Source organism: Chrysoperla carnea (assembly GCF_905475395.1).
Source record: "Chrysoperla carnea chromosome X unlocalized genomic scaffold, inChrCarn1.1 SUPER_X_unloc_27, whole genome shotgun sequence".
NCBI lineage: Eukaryota > Metazoa > Arthropoda > Insecta > Neuroptera > Chrysopidae > Chrysoperla > Chrysoperla carnea.
Genome location: NW_025408153.1, coordinates 2,931 through 19,982, shown reverse-complemented (window position 1 = coordinate 19,982; position 17,052 = coordinate 2,931). Strand labels below are relative to the sequence as shown.

General features: G+C 25.9%; 1 non-coding gene across 1 annotated transcript; it reads left to right on the top strand.

Annotated features, from left to right (window-relative positions):
* Nucleotides 1-13,391: 13,391 nt before the first annotated feature.
* LOC123304170 lies at nucleotides 13,392-13,510 on the top strand. Its single transcript, XR_006536216.1, has one exon. It is a non-coding gene; the product is annotated as a 5S ribosomal RNA (ribosomal RNA).
* Nucleotides 13,511-17,052: the final 3,542 nt, after the last annotated feature.

Genomic DNA, 17,052 nt, shown 5'->3' with positions numbered 1-17,052 from the left:
AGTAAATAAATTTGTTAATAAATATAACATATTATATAATTTGTTTACAACAAATTATTTTGTTTATAACATACATTACCAAATATTTTTATTTTTTTTTTTTTTTGTAATATATCTGCAATAATAAATTATAATTTGTATATTATCTATTTTATTTTACAATAACTTATTGAATTTTTGAAAAAATTTTATTATAAATTAATATACTATTATATTTTTTATATATACAAGTTAAGAGTAACAAGTATCGATAGGAGATTATCGAATTTATAACTAATAAAACATTTCGCCTTAATCAAAGAAAATAAAGATTTTGCTATACCATTTTTTATACTTTCAATAAATAATTTATTATTAAATTTTTATTATTTCATTTATTTTTTAAAATTATTAAAAATATTTTTCTAATAATTATAAGCGTACATAAACAAGTAGTAAATGTAAAATGAAAATAATAAAGGTAATGTAATGCATTTGCATTACACTGATTTACGATATATATTCCGCGATATCCTTTATTATATTTAAAATTAATAATATTGATATACTAATAATAGATATATTCAAGCTATTAATATATAAAATTTTATATTAAATATGATATTAATAATTGTTTATTTAATTTTTTTGTATATATAAAAATAATTTACTCTTATTTAAAAAATTTGATGGCTCTCTTAAAAAGAGAGCCGTTTTTATATGTTGATGTATTTTTATGTTATCAATTAAATAATATTTTCGATTTATTTATTTTGAACTTGTATATTTTGTAACAGCTTTAGTACCTTCACTAACAGCGTGCTTTGCCAATTCACCAGGTAATAATAATCGAACTGCGGTTTGAATTTCCCGACTTGTGATTGTTGAACGTTTATTATAATGTGCTAAACGTGATGCTTCAGCAGCAATACGTTCAAAAATATCATTAACAAAACTGTTCATGATACTCATAGCTTTACTAGAGATACCAGTATCAGGATGCACTTGTTTTAATACTTTGTAAATGTAAATTGCATATGATTCCTTGCGCTTCCTCTTCTTTTTCTTATCACTCTTTGATATATTTTTTTGAGCTTTGCCAGCTTTTTTTGCTGCTTTTCCACTTGTTTTTGGTGGCATTGTTACAAACAATTAATATACACAGATAGTTACAGAACACCAGTCAGTATATGTATGAGCGTGTCGTGTATACAACTAGCGTATTATATACGCGAAGATGGATATAACAATAAAAATGAATACTACTCTCTGATTGGCTGAAAATAATACTATAAGGTGATTGGTTTATTTTTAAAGTTTTATATTTTATAAATATTATAAATTAAAATACCCAAATAACATTTTAAACATTTATGTTACAATCCCCGTAACGTACACATCTGTGTGATTATATTTACAAAAAAAAATATTAATTAAATAAATTTATTCGCTATGTCTGGACGAGGTAAAGGTGGTAAAGTAAAGGGAAAGGCAAAGTCAAGATCAAGCCGAGCAGGATTACAATTTCCTGTTGGAAGAATTCACAGATTATTACGAAAAGGAAATTATGCTGAACGAGTAGGTGCTGGTGCCCCAGTATATTTGGCTGCTGTTATGGAATATTTGGCTGCAGAAGTTCTCGAGTTAGCTGGTAATGCTGCCCGTGATAACAAAAAAACACGTATCATTCCACGTCATTTACAATTGGCAATTCGTAATGATGAAGAATTAAATAAATTATTATCTGGTGTAACAATTGCTCAAGGTGGTGTATTACCAAACATTCAAGCAGTGTTATTACCAAAGAAAACTGAAAAGAAAGCATAAATTAAAAACATTGCATTAATTTTTATAATAATAATACATCGATCATAGGCCTTTTAATAAAAGGCCACAAATTTATTTAAAATAAGAGTAAAAATTATTTTTATAAATAATATATTATAATATTTTTTTAAAGAATCAATTTAAATAATTATAAATTAATGATTCTTTTTTTTTTTTTTTTTTTTTATATGTTATTATGGAAATAATTCATCATATTATGATGACATTTAGGTAACATATTATAAGAATATTCATAAAATATTATCAAAATAATATTGTATTATGATGATATTTAGACAAAATATTATAAGAATATACACAAAATATTATCAAAATAATATCATTAGATAACAAAACTGTTCATGATACTCATACCTTTACTAGAGATAAAAGTATCAGGATGCACTTGTATTAATACATATTATCACAACATCACAAAATATTTTTTAAAAGGAAAAATTTTTTAAAAATTATTATAAAATTTGATTGAATTAAATTTCAATTTATTTTTTTAATAATTAAAGAAAAAAAAAAGCATATAAACTTTCTATTGAAAATGTTATTTTCAACTAGATGGCCAAGTGAACTTTGTTACACAAACAATATATGACGTATTCGTTATTTAAATAATCAGTATCCTTTGATATTATATCAATACGTTACTCTCTTCTTTTGATACATATTAATAAAATTTCAATTTATAAGATTTTATGTCAATTATATAAATAATATTATAAATTTTCTAAATACATAAGTTAAGTAACAAAAAATTTGAATAACAAGATAAATTTATATATTATGTTTTAATACTCGATACTATAATATATCGCATCCGTTACCAATTATTCGGTATCCTTTGATTTATACACAGAATGAACCAAAAATATGTATCAAATTTATTTTATTTATTTATATATTTAATATTATTATTATTATTTTATATTACAAAGTTTCTTAACGAAGCTTACAATGATTTCTCATATCGTACTTAACAAAATTATTTAGATCATATAAAATTTAAATTGTTAAAAAATTTTTATATTTATTATTATTATTTATTTTTATTAAAATTACATAACATAAAATTAATAATATTTTAATAATTATATAAATTAATTCTTATTTAAAATAATCTTATATTAATCTCAACAAATACTCTAATAATATATTTTGTCATAAATTTTTTTATATTTAAAATAAATATTATAATATATAAATACTTATATCAGTATAAAATTTCTTTATATAATTATGAAAAAATTAATTTAATAGTTAATTATTGATATTAATGCATAAATAAAAGTATTTTCTAATGAAATATATTTTGTCAATGTTCGATTAACACATTTCATAATAATACGTTTTCATTATTGACAAAAAAAGTTTTTCTAAAAATGAAATCTTATACTATAATATATATATTTATATATTAAATTTTTTAATTATTTATATACTAATAATTTATAATAAATCGATATTAAATAAAAAATAAAAATATATACTTTTTAAGTTTACCTTAAAAATATTATTGTTTTGTATGATTGAAATAATTAATATTAAACTATGTTTATTAATAATTGTTAATAAAAAAATTAAATATATTTTAATTTATAAAATAAATATTATTATTAAATTTATAATTTATTATTTTATATATTATAGAAATTGAAAAAATAAATCATGTTTACTACGACAGTAAATTAGAAATACTATTTAATTTTTATGTGTTTTCTACATGGTACTTTGACTTACATAGGGACTTATATTATTGTGAATAATGATATAATTGAAAACCTTTATTTTTTATTTGATAGAATTATTATATTTTATCATTTAAATATTTATAATAAATACATTATTTTTATAAAGTAAAAAATATGGCCGAAGAAAATTCTACAGCTGTTGCAGCAACTGCGGTTACTGCTGCTTCTACAACACCAACAAAAAAAGCAACAGCTTCTGGTGCTAAACGTACAAAACAACATTCAAAACCAACACATCCACGTACATCAGAAATGGTTGTTAACGCAATTAAAAATTTAAAAGAACGTGGTGGTTCATCATTACAAGCAATTAAAAAATATTTAGCTGCAAATTATAAAGTGGATTCTGATAAAATTTCACCATTTATTAAAAAATATTTAAAAGCTGCTGTAACTGAGGGAGCCTTGGTACAAACTAAAGGTAAAGGTGCATCTGGTTCATTCAAATTGGCTGCTTCCGCTTCATCTAATTCTTCAGCTAAATCAAAAGTATCCAAAAAAGAAAGTGGAGCAAAAGGTTCAGCAAAGAGTGCTAAAAGTAAACGGGCACCAAAAGAAAAGAAAGCCACAACTACATCATTGGCAGCCAAAAAGCCTAAAGCAAAAAAAGCGACTCCATCATCATCAACTGCTGCTAAAAAAGTTACTGCAAAATCATCAGCGGCATCAAAAAAAGCACCAGTTAAAGCAAAACCAGCAAAAAGTACAAAATCCGCTGCCAAAAGTAGCCCTGCTCGTAAACCGAAAGCACCAAAAGCTAAGAAAGCTTCTGTTGCCAAATCATCTCCTACAAAAATTAAAAAAGCAGCACCAAAAAAGAAATGATCTGTTACTTTAATAATATATTGAAATATTTCATTATTTTTGCTAAAAAATGAAAATAACATAGGCCTTAATACAGGCCACAAATTAATATTTGATAAGAGTAAATTATTTTTTGTATAAATATTTTATAAAATAATAGTTTAGAAACATTTGCCACAGTCAGTACCACGGATGGGTGGCCACTTGAGAATACTGTGTGCGGTTGCATTTTTATTTAAAATATATGGTATAATAAATAAGTATATATTTAAATTGATTACTTCATTGAAAATTTTAATAATATACTTTAATATTAATGATATTTATGAAAAATATATATTTGTAAAAATTTTCATTTATTACTGGCAACAGCCATACCACGTTGAAAACACCGGTTCTCGTCCCTTAGTCAAGAAATTAAAAACCTTATCAAAGCGCGTAACGCTCTACGTAGACTGGACCACAGACGAGTAATACAAACAATCAAACCCGACATCAACAAACTAAACAAGGTGATAAGACAAAAAATAAGGCAACAGTTGAATCAGCAATGGGAAGACACCCTTAAATCCCTCAAGCCAGGGGACAAATCATTGTGGAGAATAACGAAATCATTTAGGCACAAAAAGGAAAATATTCCCACATTGATAAAAGACAACACTAACTACATGAGTGACAAACAAAAGGCGGATCTCATTGCTGACTCAATTGAAGCCGTACAACAAAACAACAACATATCACCCCTTGACAACACAGTCCGTCAGTCCGTAATAGAACTACAAAACAAAAACGATCGCCCAAAGAAACGAATCAAACTGACGTCACCACAGGAAATAAAACAAACAATCAGAAAATTACCTAACAACAAAGCCCCCGGACAAGACAATATACAAAACAAAGACGTCAAAAACCTCTCAACAAAAGCGTTAGTGCAACTTACATACATTGTTAACGCAATGTTTACATTGGGGTACTATCCCGAGGCCTGGAAAACAGCGTTGGTGGTCCCAATACTGAAGCCCAACAAAAACCCAACAGACCCAGCAAGCTACAGGCCAATTAGTCTGCTGAGCTCACTATCCAAAGTGGTCGAAAAGCTCATTCTATCTAGACTGAACAAAGTCATTACACAAAAAAATATACTAATCGACGAGCAATTCGGCTTCCGGGAGGGTCACGGAACCACCATGCAAGTGGCAAGAATCGCGGATTCAATAACTAAAAACTTCAACAAAGGAAACGTCACTTCCATGGTCCTCCTGGATGTCGAAAAAGCATTCGACACGGTCTGGATAGAAGGGGCTATTCACAAAATCTACAAAACTGGTATTCCAACCCAACTCAGCAGGCTGATGGCCTGCTATCTCCAAAATCGAAACTTTCGGCTGAAAATAAAAACCAAAAAATCAACTGTAAGGGAAATAAGGGCAGGAGTCCCACAGGGATCAGTTTTGGGACCAATCATCTTCAATATCTACATAAACGACATGCCCAAATTCGCCAAAACAAACCTGGCCGTATATGCGGACGACACCGCCATATACGCGCACTCATTTAACGCCCAGGTGGCGACAAAACAAGTCCAGATACACCTGGATATGATCCTAAAATTCGCCAATGACTGGAAAATTAAAATAAACGACTCAAAAACCGAACACATCCTGTTCACCAAAAAATTCACTAACATCAAAATCACAAGCCCCCTTAAGGTGAACGGGATGAGTATCTCAACCAGCAACAAGGTGAAATATCTGGGTGTATATCTGGATAAGGGCATGTCGTTTGTGCCTCAAATAAACCACCTGGTGGCCAAGGGTCACGGGGTAGTGCGTACACTGTATCCATTGCTTAACAGGTACAGTGCACTAACGCTAAAAACAAAAAAGTTGTTGTACGATGCAATAATAAAACCAGTTATAACAAACGCAGCACCGGTCTGGTGCAGTGCATCCAAAACGCAATTTATTAAACTACAACGAATTCAAAATAAATGCCTTAGACTAGTAGCAAACGCAGACAGACTCATCACAATCAAAAAATTACACAGCACAACCGACGCAAAAACAATAAAAGAAGTAATCAAAACTATGTCAGAAAAATTTTACAAACATCAAATACACAAAAGCAATCTGACAAAAAATATGATAATAGACCTGCCAGCACCAGCAAAACATAAATTAATATATCACACGCTGGAACCCGGACTGCAATAAAATATAAAAATAAAATAAAAACAACATGACCTACCACAACATAGCAATAAATTACAACAACAGCCTATACTGACAAGTCAGTTTAATATATAAACAGTTTTTTTACCAACTTTTTCTGTAGCAAACAAACAATAAATAAAAATAAAGTAACTCAAAACCTAACCACCCCCAAATCCTCCAAACTAATAAAAGCCATGCAAATCCAAAAACAAATTTAGGATGAAAGCGCAAGCTAATAACCTAGAAAACAAAATAAAATATTTAAAATGTACATTATATATAATTTTGCATTGTATATTAACTGTATAACGTTTGTTAATTTTGTGACAATAAAGATTTATTTTAAAGTTAAAGGTTCTCGTCCGATCACCGAAGTTAAGCAACATTGGGCACAGTCAGTACTTGGATGGGTGACCGCTTGGGAACACTGTGTGCGGTTGCCTTTTTATATTAAAAATATAAATTATTTTTCTTCTTTTCTTTTTTTTTACACACCATATATAAATATATGTTATTTAGAAATGTAAACCTTTTATATTATTCATCAACAAATAAATATTATTTTTTGTATAAAATTTTATTGCATTTATAACTCATATCATGGTTACTTTAAAGCGAGAAGTTTTTTTAATATTTCAAATGAATATAAAATAATATAAATTTTATGAAATTTATTTATTTTTAGAAATAGCAATCGCTTATAATTATAACAAAATTTTAATAATGTTTAATTTTATTTCAATAATTTATATTTATATATATATATATATATATATATATATATATATATATATTTTTTAATAAAAATAATATACTCTTATTTAATAATATATGTTGGTCCTATATATAGGACCGAAAATATTTCTTATTTGTTTTTTTTTTTTTAAATTGTCATTTAAAACGCTTATGCACGTTCTCCACGAATACGTCTTGCCAATTGTATATCCTTAGGCATAATTGTAACACGCTTTGCATGAATTGCGCATAAATTGGTATCTTCAAATAAACCTACTAAATAGGCTTCACTAGCTTCTTGTAATGCCATAACAGCTGAACTTTGAAAACGTAAATCGGTTTTAAAATCTTGTGCAATTTCACGTACTAAACGTTGGAATGGTAATTTACGAATTAACAATTCAGTACTTTTTTGATAACGACGAATTTCTCGTAAAGCTACTGTACCAGGACGATATCTGTGTGGTTTTTTTACTCCACCAGTTGCTGGTGCACTTTTACGTGCAGCTTTCGTTGCTAATTGTTTTCTTGGTGCTTTACCACCAGTTGATTTACGTGCAGTTTGCTTGGTTCTAGCCATTTTCAAATAATAATGTTTTTACAAAAAAACACACAATTTTAAAAATTATATTCGACAATTTGATACTACAAAGTCAAATGTTTAAATGCGAAATAAATGTGTTGTATTTATATTTATATGAAATTTCAAAATTTTTGTTGTCATATCCTATTGGATAGCTATCAGAGTATGGACTAATCAAATTGTATAGGCGTGGCTTAAAAAATCTTTAATGCTTTATATAAAAAGGCACAATTGTACCGGCGCTCACATACATTACAATACTTGTGAGGTTAACACACGTGTTATCCGTTCGTTAAAATATTGTAAATAATTTTTTATTAAAATGACTGGCAGAGGAAAAGGTGGAAAGGGTCTTGGAAAAGGGGGTGCAAAACGTCATAGAAAAGTTTTGCGTGATAATATCCAAGGTATTACAAAACCTGCAATTCGTCGTTTAGCACGACGAGGTGGAGTAAAACGTATCTCTGGTTTAATTTATGAAGAAACACGTGGTGTACTTAAAGTATTCCTTGAAAATGTTATTCGGGATGCTGTTACATATACTGAACACGCAAAACGTAAAACAGTTACAGCTATGGATGTTGTATATGCATTAAAACGACAAGGTCGTACTTTGTATGGTTTTGGAGGTTAAGAAAATATAATAATTTACTTAAAATATTTAGTAAATTTATTAAAGAATATTTAATACATCCGATAAATTTAAACAGGCTTTCCTTTTTGGGAAGCCACTAATTTTATTTATATAAGAGTAAATAAATTTGTTAATAAATATAACATATTATATAATTTGTTTACAACAAATTATTTTGTTTATAACATACATTACCAAATATTTTTATTTTTTTTTTTTATTGTAATATATCTGCAATAATAAATTATAATTTGTATATTATCTATTTTATTTTACAATAACTTATTGAATTTTTGAAAAAATTTTATTATAAATTAATATACTATTATATTTTTTATATATATAAGTTAAGAGTAACAAGTATCGATAGGAGATTATCGAATTTATAACTAATAAAACATTTCGCCTTAATCAAAGAAAATAAAGATTTTGCTATACCATTTTTTATACTTTCAATAAATAATTTATTATTAAATTTTTATTATTTCATTTATTTTTTAAAATTATTAAAAATATTTTTCTAATAATTATAAGCGTACATAAACAAGTAGTAAATGTAAAATGAAAATAATAAAGGTAATGTAATGCAAATGCATTACATTGATTTACGATATATATTCCGCGATATCCTTTATTATATTTAAAATTAATAATATTGATATACTAATAATAGATATATTCAAGCTATTAATATATAAAATTTTATATTAAATATGATATTAATAATTGTTTATTTAATTTTTTTGTATATATAAAAATAATTTACTCTTATTTAAAAAATTTGATGGCTCTCTTAAAAAGAGAGCCGTTTTTATATGTTGATGTATTTTTATGTTATCAATTAAATAATATTTTCGATTTATTTATTTTGAACTTGTATATTTTGTAACAGCTTTAGTACCTTCACTAACAGCGTGCTTTGCCAATTCACCAGGTAATAATAATCGAACTGCGGTTTGAATTTCCCGACTTGTGATTGTTGAACGTTTATTATAATGTGCTAAACGTGATGCTTCAGCAGCAATACGTTCAAAAATATCATTAACAAAACTGTTCATGATACTCATAGCTTTACTAGAGATACCAGTATCAGGATGCACTTGTTTTAATACTTTGTAAATGTAAATTGCATATGATTCCTTGCGCTTCCTCTTCTTTTTCTTATCACTCTTTGATATATTTTTTTGAGCTTTGCCAGCTTTTTTTGCTGCTTTTCCACTTGTTTTTGGTGGCATTGTTACAAACAATTAATATACACAGATAGTTACAGAACACCAGTCAGTATATGTATGAGCGTGTCGTGTATACAACTAGCGTATTATATACGCGAAGATGGATATAACAATAAAAATGAATACTACTCTCTGATTGGCTGAAAATAATACTATAAGGTGATTGGTTTATTTTTAAAGTTTTATATTTTATAAATATTATAAATTAAAATACCCAAATAACATTTTAAACATTTATGTTACAATCCCCGTAACGTACACATCTGTGTGATTATATTTACAAAAAAAAATATTAATTAAATAAATTTATTCGCTATGTCTGGACGAGGTAAAGGTGGTAAAGTAAAGGGAAAGGCAAAGTCAAGATCAAGCCGAGCAGGATTACAATTTCCTGTTGGAAGAATTCACAGATTATTACGAAAAGGAAATTATGCTGAACGAGTAGGTGCTGGTGCCCCAGTATATTTGGCTGCTGTTATGGAATATTTGGCTGCAGAAGTTCTCGAGTTAGCTGGTAATGCTGCCCGTGATAACAAAAAAACACGTATCATTCCACGTCATTTACAATTGGCAATTCGTAATGATGAAGAATTAAATAAATTATTATCTGGTGTAACAATTGCTCAAGGTGGTGTATTACCAAACATTCAAGCAGTGTTATTACCAAAGAAAACTGAAAAGAAAGCATAAATTAAAAACATTGCATTAATTTTTATAATAATAATACATCGATCATAGGCCTTTTAATAAAAGGCCACAAATTTATTTAAAATAAGAGTAAAAATTATTTTTATAAATAATATATTATAATATTTTTTTAAAGAATCAATTTAAATAATTATAAATTAATGATTCTTTTTTTTTTTTTTTTTTTTTATATGTTATTATGGAAATAATTCATCATATTATGATGACATTTAGGTAACATATTATAAGAATATTCATAAAATATTATCAAAATAATATTGTATTATGATGATATTTAGACAAAATATTATAAGAATATACACAAAATATTATCAAAATAATATCATTAGATAACAAAACTGTTCATGATACTCATACCTTTACTAGAGATAAAAGTATCAGGATGCACTTGTATTAATACATATTATCACAACATCACAAAATATTTTTTAAAAGGAAAAATTTTTTAAAAATTATTATAAAATTTGATTGAATTAAATTTCAATTTATTTTTTTAATAATTAAAGAAAAAAAAAAGCATATAAACTTTCTATTGAAAATGTTATTTTCAACTAGATGGCCAAGTGAACTTTGTTACACAAACAATATATGACGTATTCGTTATTTAAATAATCAGTATCCTTTGATATTATATCAATACGTTACTCTCTTCTTTTGATACATATTAATAAAATTTCAATTTATAAGATTTTATGTCAATTATATAAATAATATTATAAATTTTCTAAATACATAAGTTAAGTAACAAAAAATTTGAATAACAAGATAAATTTATATATTATGTTTTAATACTCGATACTATAATATATCGCATCCGTTACCAATTATTCGGTATCCTTTGATTTATACACAGAATGAACCAAAAATATGTATCAAATTTATTTTATTTATTTATATATTTAATATTATTATTATTATTTTATATTACAAAGTTTCTTAACGAAGCTTACAATGATTTCTCATATCGTACTTAACAAAATTATTTAGATCATATAAAATTTAAATTGTTAAAAAATTTTTATATTTATTATTATTATTTATTTTTATTAAAATTACATAACATAAAATTAATAATATTTTAATAATTATATAAATTAATTCTTATTTAAAATAATCTTATATTAATCTCAACAAATACTCTAATAATATATTTTGTCATAAATTTTTTTATATTTAAAATAAATATTATAATATATAAATACTTATATCAGTATAAAATTTCTTTATATAATTATGAAAAAATTAATTTAATAGTTAATTATTGATATTAATGCATAAATAAAAGTATTTTCTAATGAAATATATTTTGTCAATGTTCGATTAACACATTTCATAATAATACGTTTTCATTATTGACAAAAAAAGTTTTTCTAAAAATGAAATCTTATACTATAATATATATATTTATATATTAAATTTTTTAATTATTTATATACTAATAATTTATAATAAATCGATATTAAATAAAAAATAAAAATATATACTTTTTAAGTTTACCTTAAAAATATTATTGTTTTGTATGATTGAAATAATTAATATTAAACTATGTTTATTAATAATTGTTAATAAAAAAATTAAATATATTTTAATTTATAAAATAAATATTATTATTAAATTTATAATTTATTATTTTATATATTATAGAAATTGAAAAAATAAATCATGTTTACTACGACAGTAAATTAGAAATACTATTTAATTTTTATGTGTTTTCTACATGGTACTTTGACTTACATAGGGACTTATATTATTGTGAATAATGATATAATTGAAAACCTTTATTTTTTATTTGATAGAATTATTATATTTTATCATTTAAATATTTATAATAAATACATTATTTTTATAAAGTAAAAAATATGGCCGAAGAAAATTCTACAGCTGTTGCAGCAACTGCGGTTACTGCTGCTTCTACAACACCAACAAAAAAAGCAACAGCTTCTGGTGCTAAACGTACAAAACAACATTCAAAACCAACACATCCACGTACATCAGAAATGGTTGTTAACGCAATTAAAAATTTAAAAGAACGTGGTGGTTCATCATTACAAGCAATTAAAAAATATTTAGCTGCAAATTATAAAGTGGATTCTGATAAAATTTCACCATTTATTAAAAAATATTTAAAAGCTGCTGTAACTGAGGGAGCCTTGGTACAAACTAAAGGTAAAGGTGCATCTGGTTCATTCAAATTGGCTGCTTCCGCTTCATCTAATTCTTCAGCTAAATCAAAAGTATCCAAAAAAGAAAGTGGAGCAAAAGGTTCAGCAAAGAGTGCTAAAAGTAAACGGGCACCAAAAGAAAAGAAAGCCACAACTACATCATTGGCAGCCAAAAAGCCTAAAGCAAAAAAAGCGACTCCATCATCATCAACTGCTGCTAAAAAAGTTACTGCAAAATCATCAGCGGCATCAAAAAAAGCACCAGTTAAAGCAAAACCAGCAAAAAGTACAAAATCCGCTGCCAAAAGTAGCCCTGCTCGTAAACCGAAAGCACCAAAAGCTAAGAAAGCTTCTGTTGCCAAATCATCTCCTACAAAAATTAAAAAAGCAGCACCAAAAAAGAAATGATCTGTTACTTTAATAATATATTGAAATATTTCATTATTTTTGCTAAAAAATGAAAATAACATAGGCCTTAATACAGGCCACAAATTAATATTTGATAAGAGTAAATTATTTTTTGTATAAATATTTTATAAAATAATAGTTTAGAAACATTTGCCACAGTCAGTACCACGGATGGGTGGCCACTTGAGAATACTGTGTGCGGTTGCATTTTTATTTAAAATATATGGTATAATAAATAAGTATATATTTAAATTGATTACTTCATTGAAAATTTTAATAATATACTTTAATATTAATGATATTTATGAAAAATATATATTTGTAAAAATTTTCATTTATTACTGGCAACAGCCATACCACGTTGAAAACACCGGTTCTCGTCCGATCACCGAAGTTAAGCAACATTGGGCACAGTCAGTACTTGGATGGGTGACCGCTTGGGAACACTGTGTGCGGTTGCCTTTTTATATTAAAAATATAAATTATTTTTCTTCTTTTCTTTTTTTTTACACACCATATATAAATATATGTTATTTAGAAATGTAAACCTTTTATATTATTCATCAACAAATAAATATTATTTTTTGTATAAAATTTTATTGCATTTATAACTCATATCATGGTTACTTTAAAGCGAGAAGTTTTTTTAATATTTCAAATGAATATAAAATAATATAAATTTTATGAAATTTATTTATTTTTAGAAATAGCAATCGCTTATAATTATAACAAAATTTTAATAATGTTTAATTTTATTTCAATAATTTATATTTATATATATATATATATATATATATATATATATATATATATATTTTTAATAAAAATAATATACTCTTATTTAATAATATATGTTGGTCCTATATATAGGACCGAAAATATTTCTTATTTGTTTTTTTTTTTTTAAATTGTCATTTAAAACGCTTATGCACGTTCTCCACGAATACGTCTTGCCAATTGTATATCCTTAGGCATAATTGTAACACGCTTTGCATGAATTGCGCATAAATTGGTATCTTCAAATAAACCTACTAAATAGGCTTCACTAGCTTCTTGTAATGCCATAACAGCTGAACTTTGAAAACGTAAATCGGTTTTAAAATCTTGTGCAATTTCACGTACTAAACGTTGGAATGGTAATTTACGAATTAACAATTCAGTACTTTTTTGATAACGACGAATTTCTCGTAAAGCTACTGTACCAGGACGATATCTGTGTGGTTTTTTTACTCCACCAGTTGCTGGTGCACTTTTACGTGCAGCTTTCGTTGCTAATTGTTTTCTTGGTGCTTTACCACCAGTTGATTTACGTGCAGTTTGCTTGGTTCTAGCCATTTTCAAATAATAATGTTTTTACAAAAAAACACACAATTTTAAAAATTATATTCGACAATTTGATACTACAAAGTCAAATGTTTAAATGCGAAATAAATGTGTTGTATTTATATTTATATGAAATTTCAAAATTTTTGTTGTCATATCCTATTGGATAGCTATCAGAGTATGGACTAATCAAATTGTATAGGCGTGGCTTAAAAAATCTTTAATGCTTTATATAAAAAGGCACAATTGTACCGGCGCTCACATACATTACAATACTTGTGAGGTTAACACACGTGTTATCCGTTCGTTAAAATATTGTAAATAATTTTTTATTAAAATGACTGGCAGAGGAAAAGGTGGAAAGGGTCTTGGAAAAGGGGGTGCAAAACGTCATAGAAAAGTTTTGCGTGATAATATCCAAGGTATTACAAAACCTGCAATTCGTCGTTTAGCACGACGAGGTGGAGTAAAACGTATCTCTGGTTTAATTTATGAAGAAACACGTGGTGTACTTAAAGTATTCCTTGAAAATGTTATTCGGGATGCTGTTACATATACTGAACACGCAAAACGTAAAACAGTTACAGCTATGGATGTTGTATATGCATTAAAACGACAAGGTCGTACTTTGTATGGTTTTGGAGGTTAAGAAAATATAATAATTTACTTAAAATATTTAGTAAATTTATTAAAGAATATTTAATACATCCGATAAATTTAAACAGGCTTTCCTTTTTGGGAAGCCACTAATTTTATTTATATAAGAGTAAATAAATTTGTTAATAAATATAACATATTATATAATTTGTTTACAACAAATTATTTTGTTTATAACATACATTACCAAATATTTTTATTTTTTTTTTTTATTGTAATATATCTGCAATAATAAATTATAATTTGTATATTATCTATTTTATTTTACAATAACTTATTGAATTTTTGAAAAAATTTTATTATAAATTAATATACTATTATATTTTTTATATATATAAGTTAAGAGTAACAAGTATCGATAGGAGATTATCGAATTTATAACTAATAAAACATTTCGCCTTAATCAAAGAAAATAAAGATTTTGCTATACCATTTTTTATACTTTCAATAAATAATTTATTATTAAATTTTTATTATTTCATTTATTTTTTAAAATTATTAAAAATATTTTTCTAATAATTATAAGCGTACATAAACAAGTAGTAAATGTAAAATGAAAATAATAAAGGTAATGTAATGCATTTGCATTACACTGATTTACGATATATATTCCGCGATATCCTTTATTATATTTAAAATTAATAATATTGATATACTAATAATAGATATATTCAAGCTATTAATATATAAAATTTTATATTAAATATGATATTAATAATTGTTTATTTTATTTTTTTGTATATATAAAAATAATTTACTCTTATTTAAAAAATTTGATGGCTCTCTTAAAAAGAGAGCCGTTTTTATATGTTGATGTATTTTTATGTTATCAATTAAATAATATTTTCGATTTATTTATTTTGAACTTGTATATTTTGTAACAGCTTTAGTACCTTCACTAACAGCGTGCTTTGCCAATTCACCAGGTAATAATAATCGAACTGCGGTTTGAATTTCCCGACTTGTGATTGTTGAACGTTTATTATAATGTGCTAAACGTGATGCTTCAGCAGCAATACGTTCAAAAATATCATTAACAAAACTGTTCATGATACTCATAGCTTTACTAGAGATACCAGTATCAGGATGCACTTGTTTTAATACTTTGTAAATGTAAATTGCATATGATTCCTTGCGCTTCCTCTTCTTTTTCTTATCACTCTTTGATATATTTTTTTGAGCTTTGCCAGCTTTTTTTGCTGCTTTTCCACTTGTTTTTGGTGGCATTGTTACAAACAATTAATATACACAGATAGTTACAGAACACCAGTCAGTATATGTATGAGCGTGTCGTGTATACAACTAGCGTATTATATACGCGAAGATGGATATAACAATAAAAATGAATACTACTCTCTGATTGGCTGAAAATAATACTATAAGGTGATTGGTTTATTTTTAAAGTTTTATATTTTATAAATATTATAAATTAAAATACCCAAATAACATTTTAAACATTTATGTTACAATCCCCGTAACGTACACATCTGTGTGATTATATTTACAAAAAAAAATATTAATTAAATAAATTTATTCGCTATGTCTGGACGAGGTAAAGGTGGTAAAGTAAAGGGAAAGGCAAAGTCAAGATCAAGCCGAGCAGGATTACAATTTCCTGTTGGAAGAATTCACAGATTATTACGAAAAGGAAATTATGCTGAACGAGTAGGTGCTGGTGCCCCAGTATATTTGGCTGCTGTTATGGAATATTTGGCTGCAGAAGTTCTCGAGTTAGCTGGTAATGCTGCCCGTGATAACAAAAAAACACGTATCATTCCACGTCATTTACAATTGGCAATTCGTAATGATGAAGAATTAAATAAATTATTATCTGGTGTAACAATTGCTCAAGGTGGTGTATTACCAAACATTCAAGCAGTGTTATTACCAAAGAAAACTGAAAAGAAAGCATAAATTAAAAACATTGCATTAATTTTTATAATAATAATACATCGATCATAGGCCTTTTAATAAAAGGCCACAAATTTATTTAAAATAAGAGTAAAAATTATTTTTATAAATAA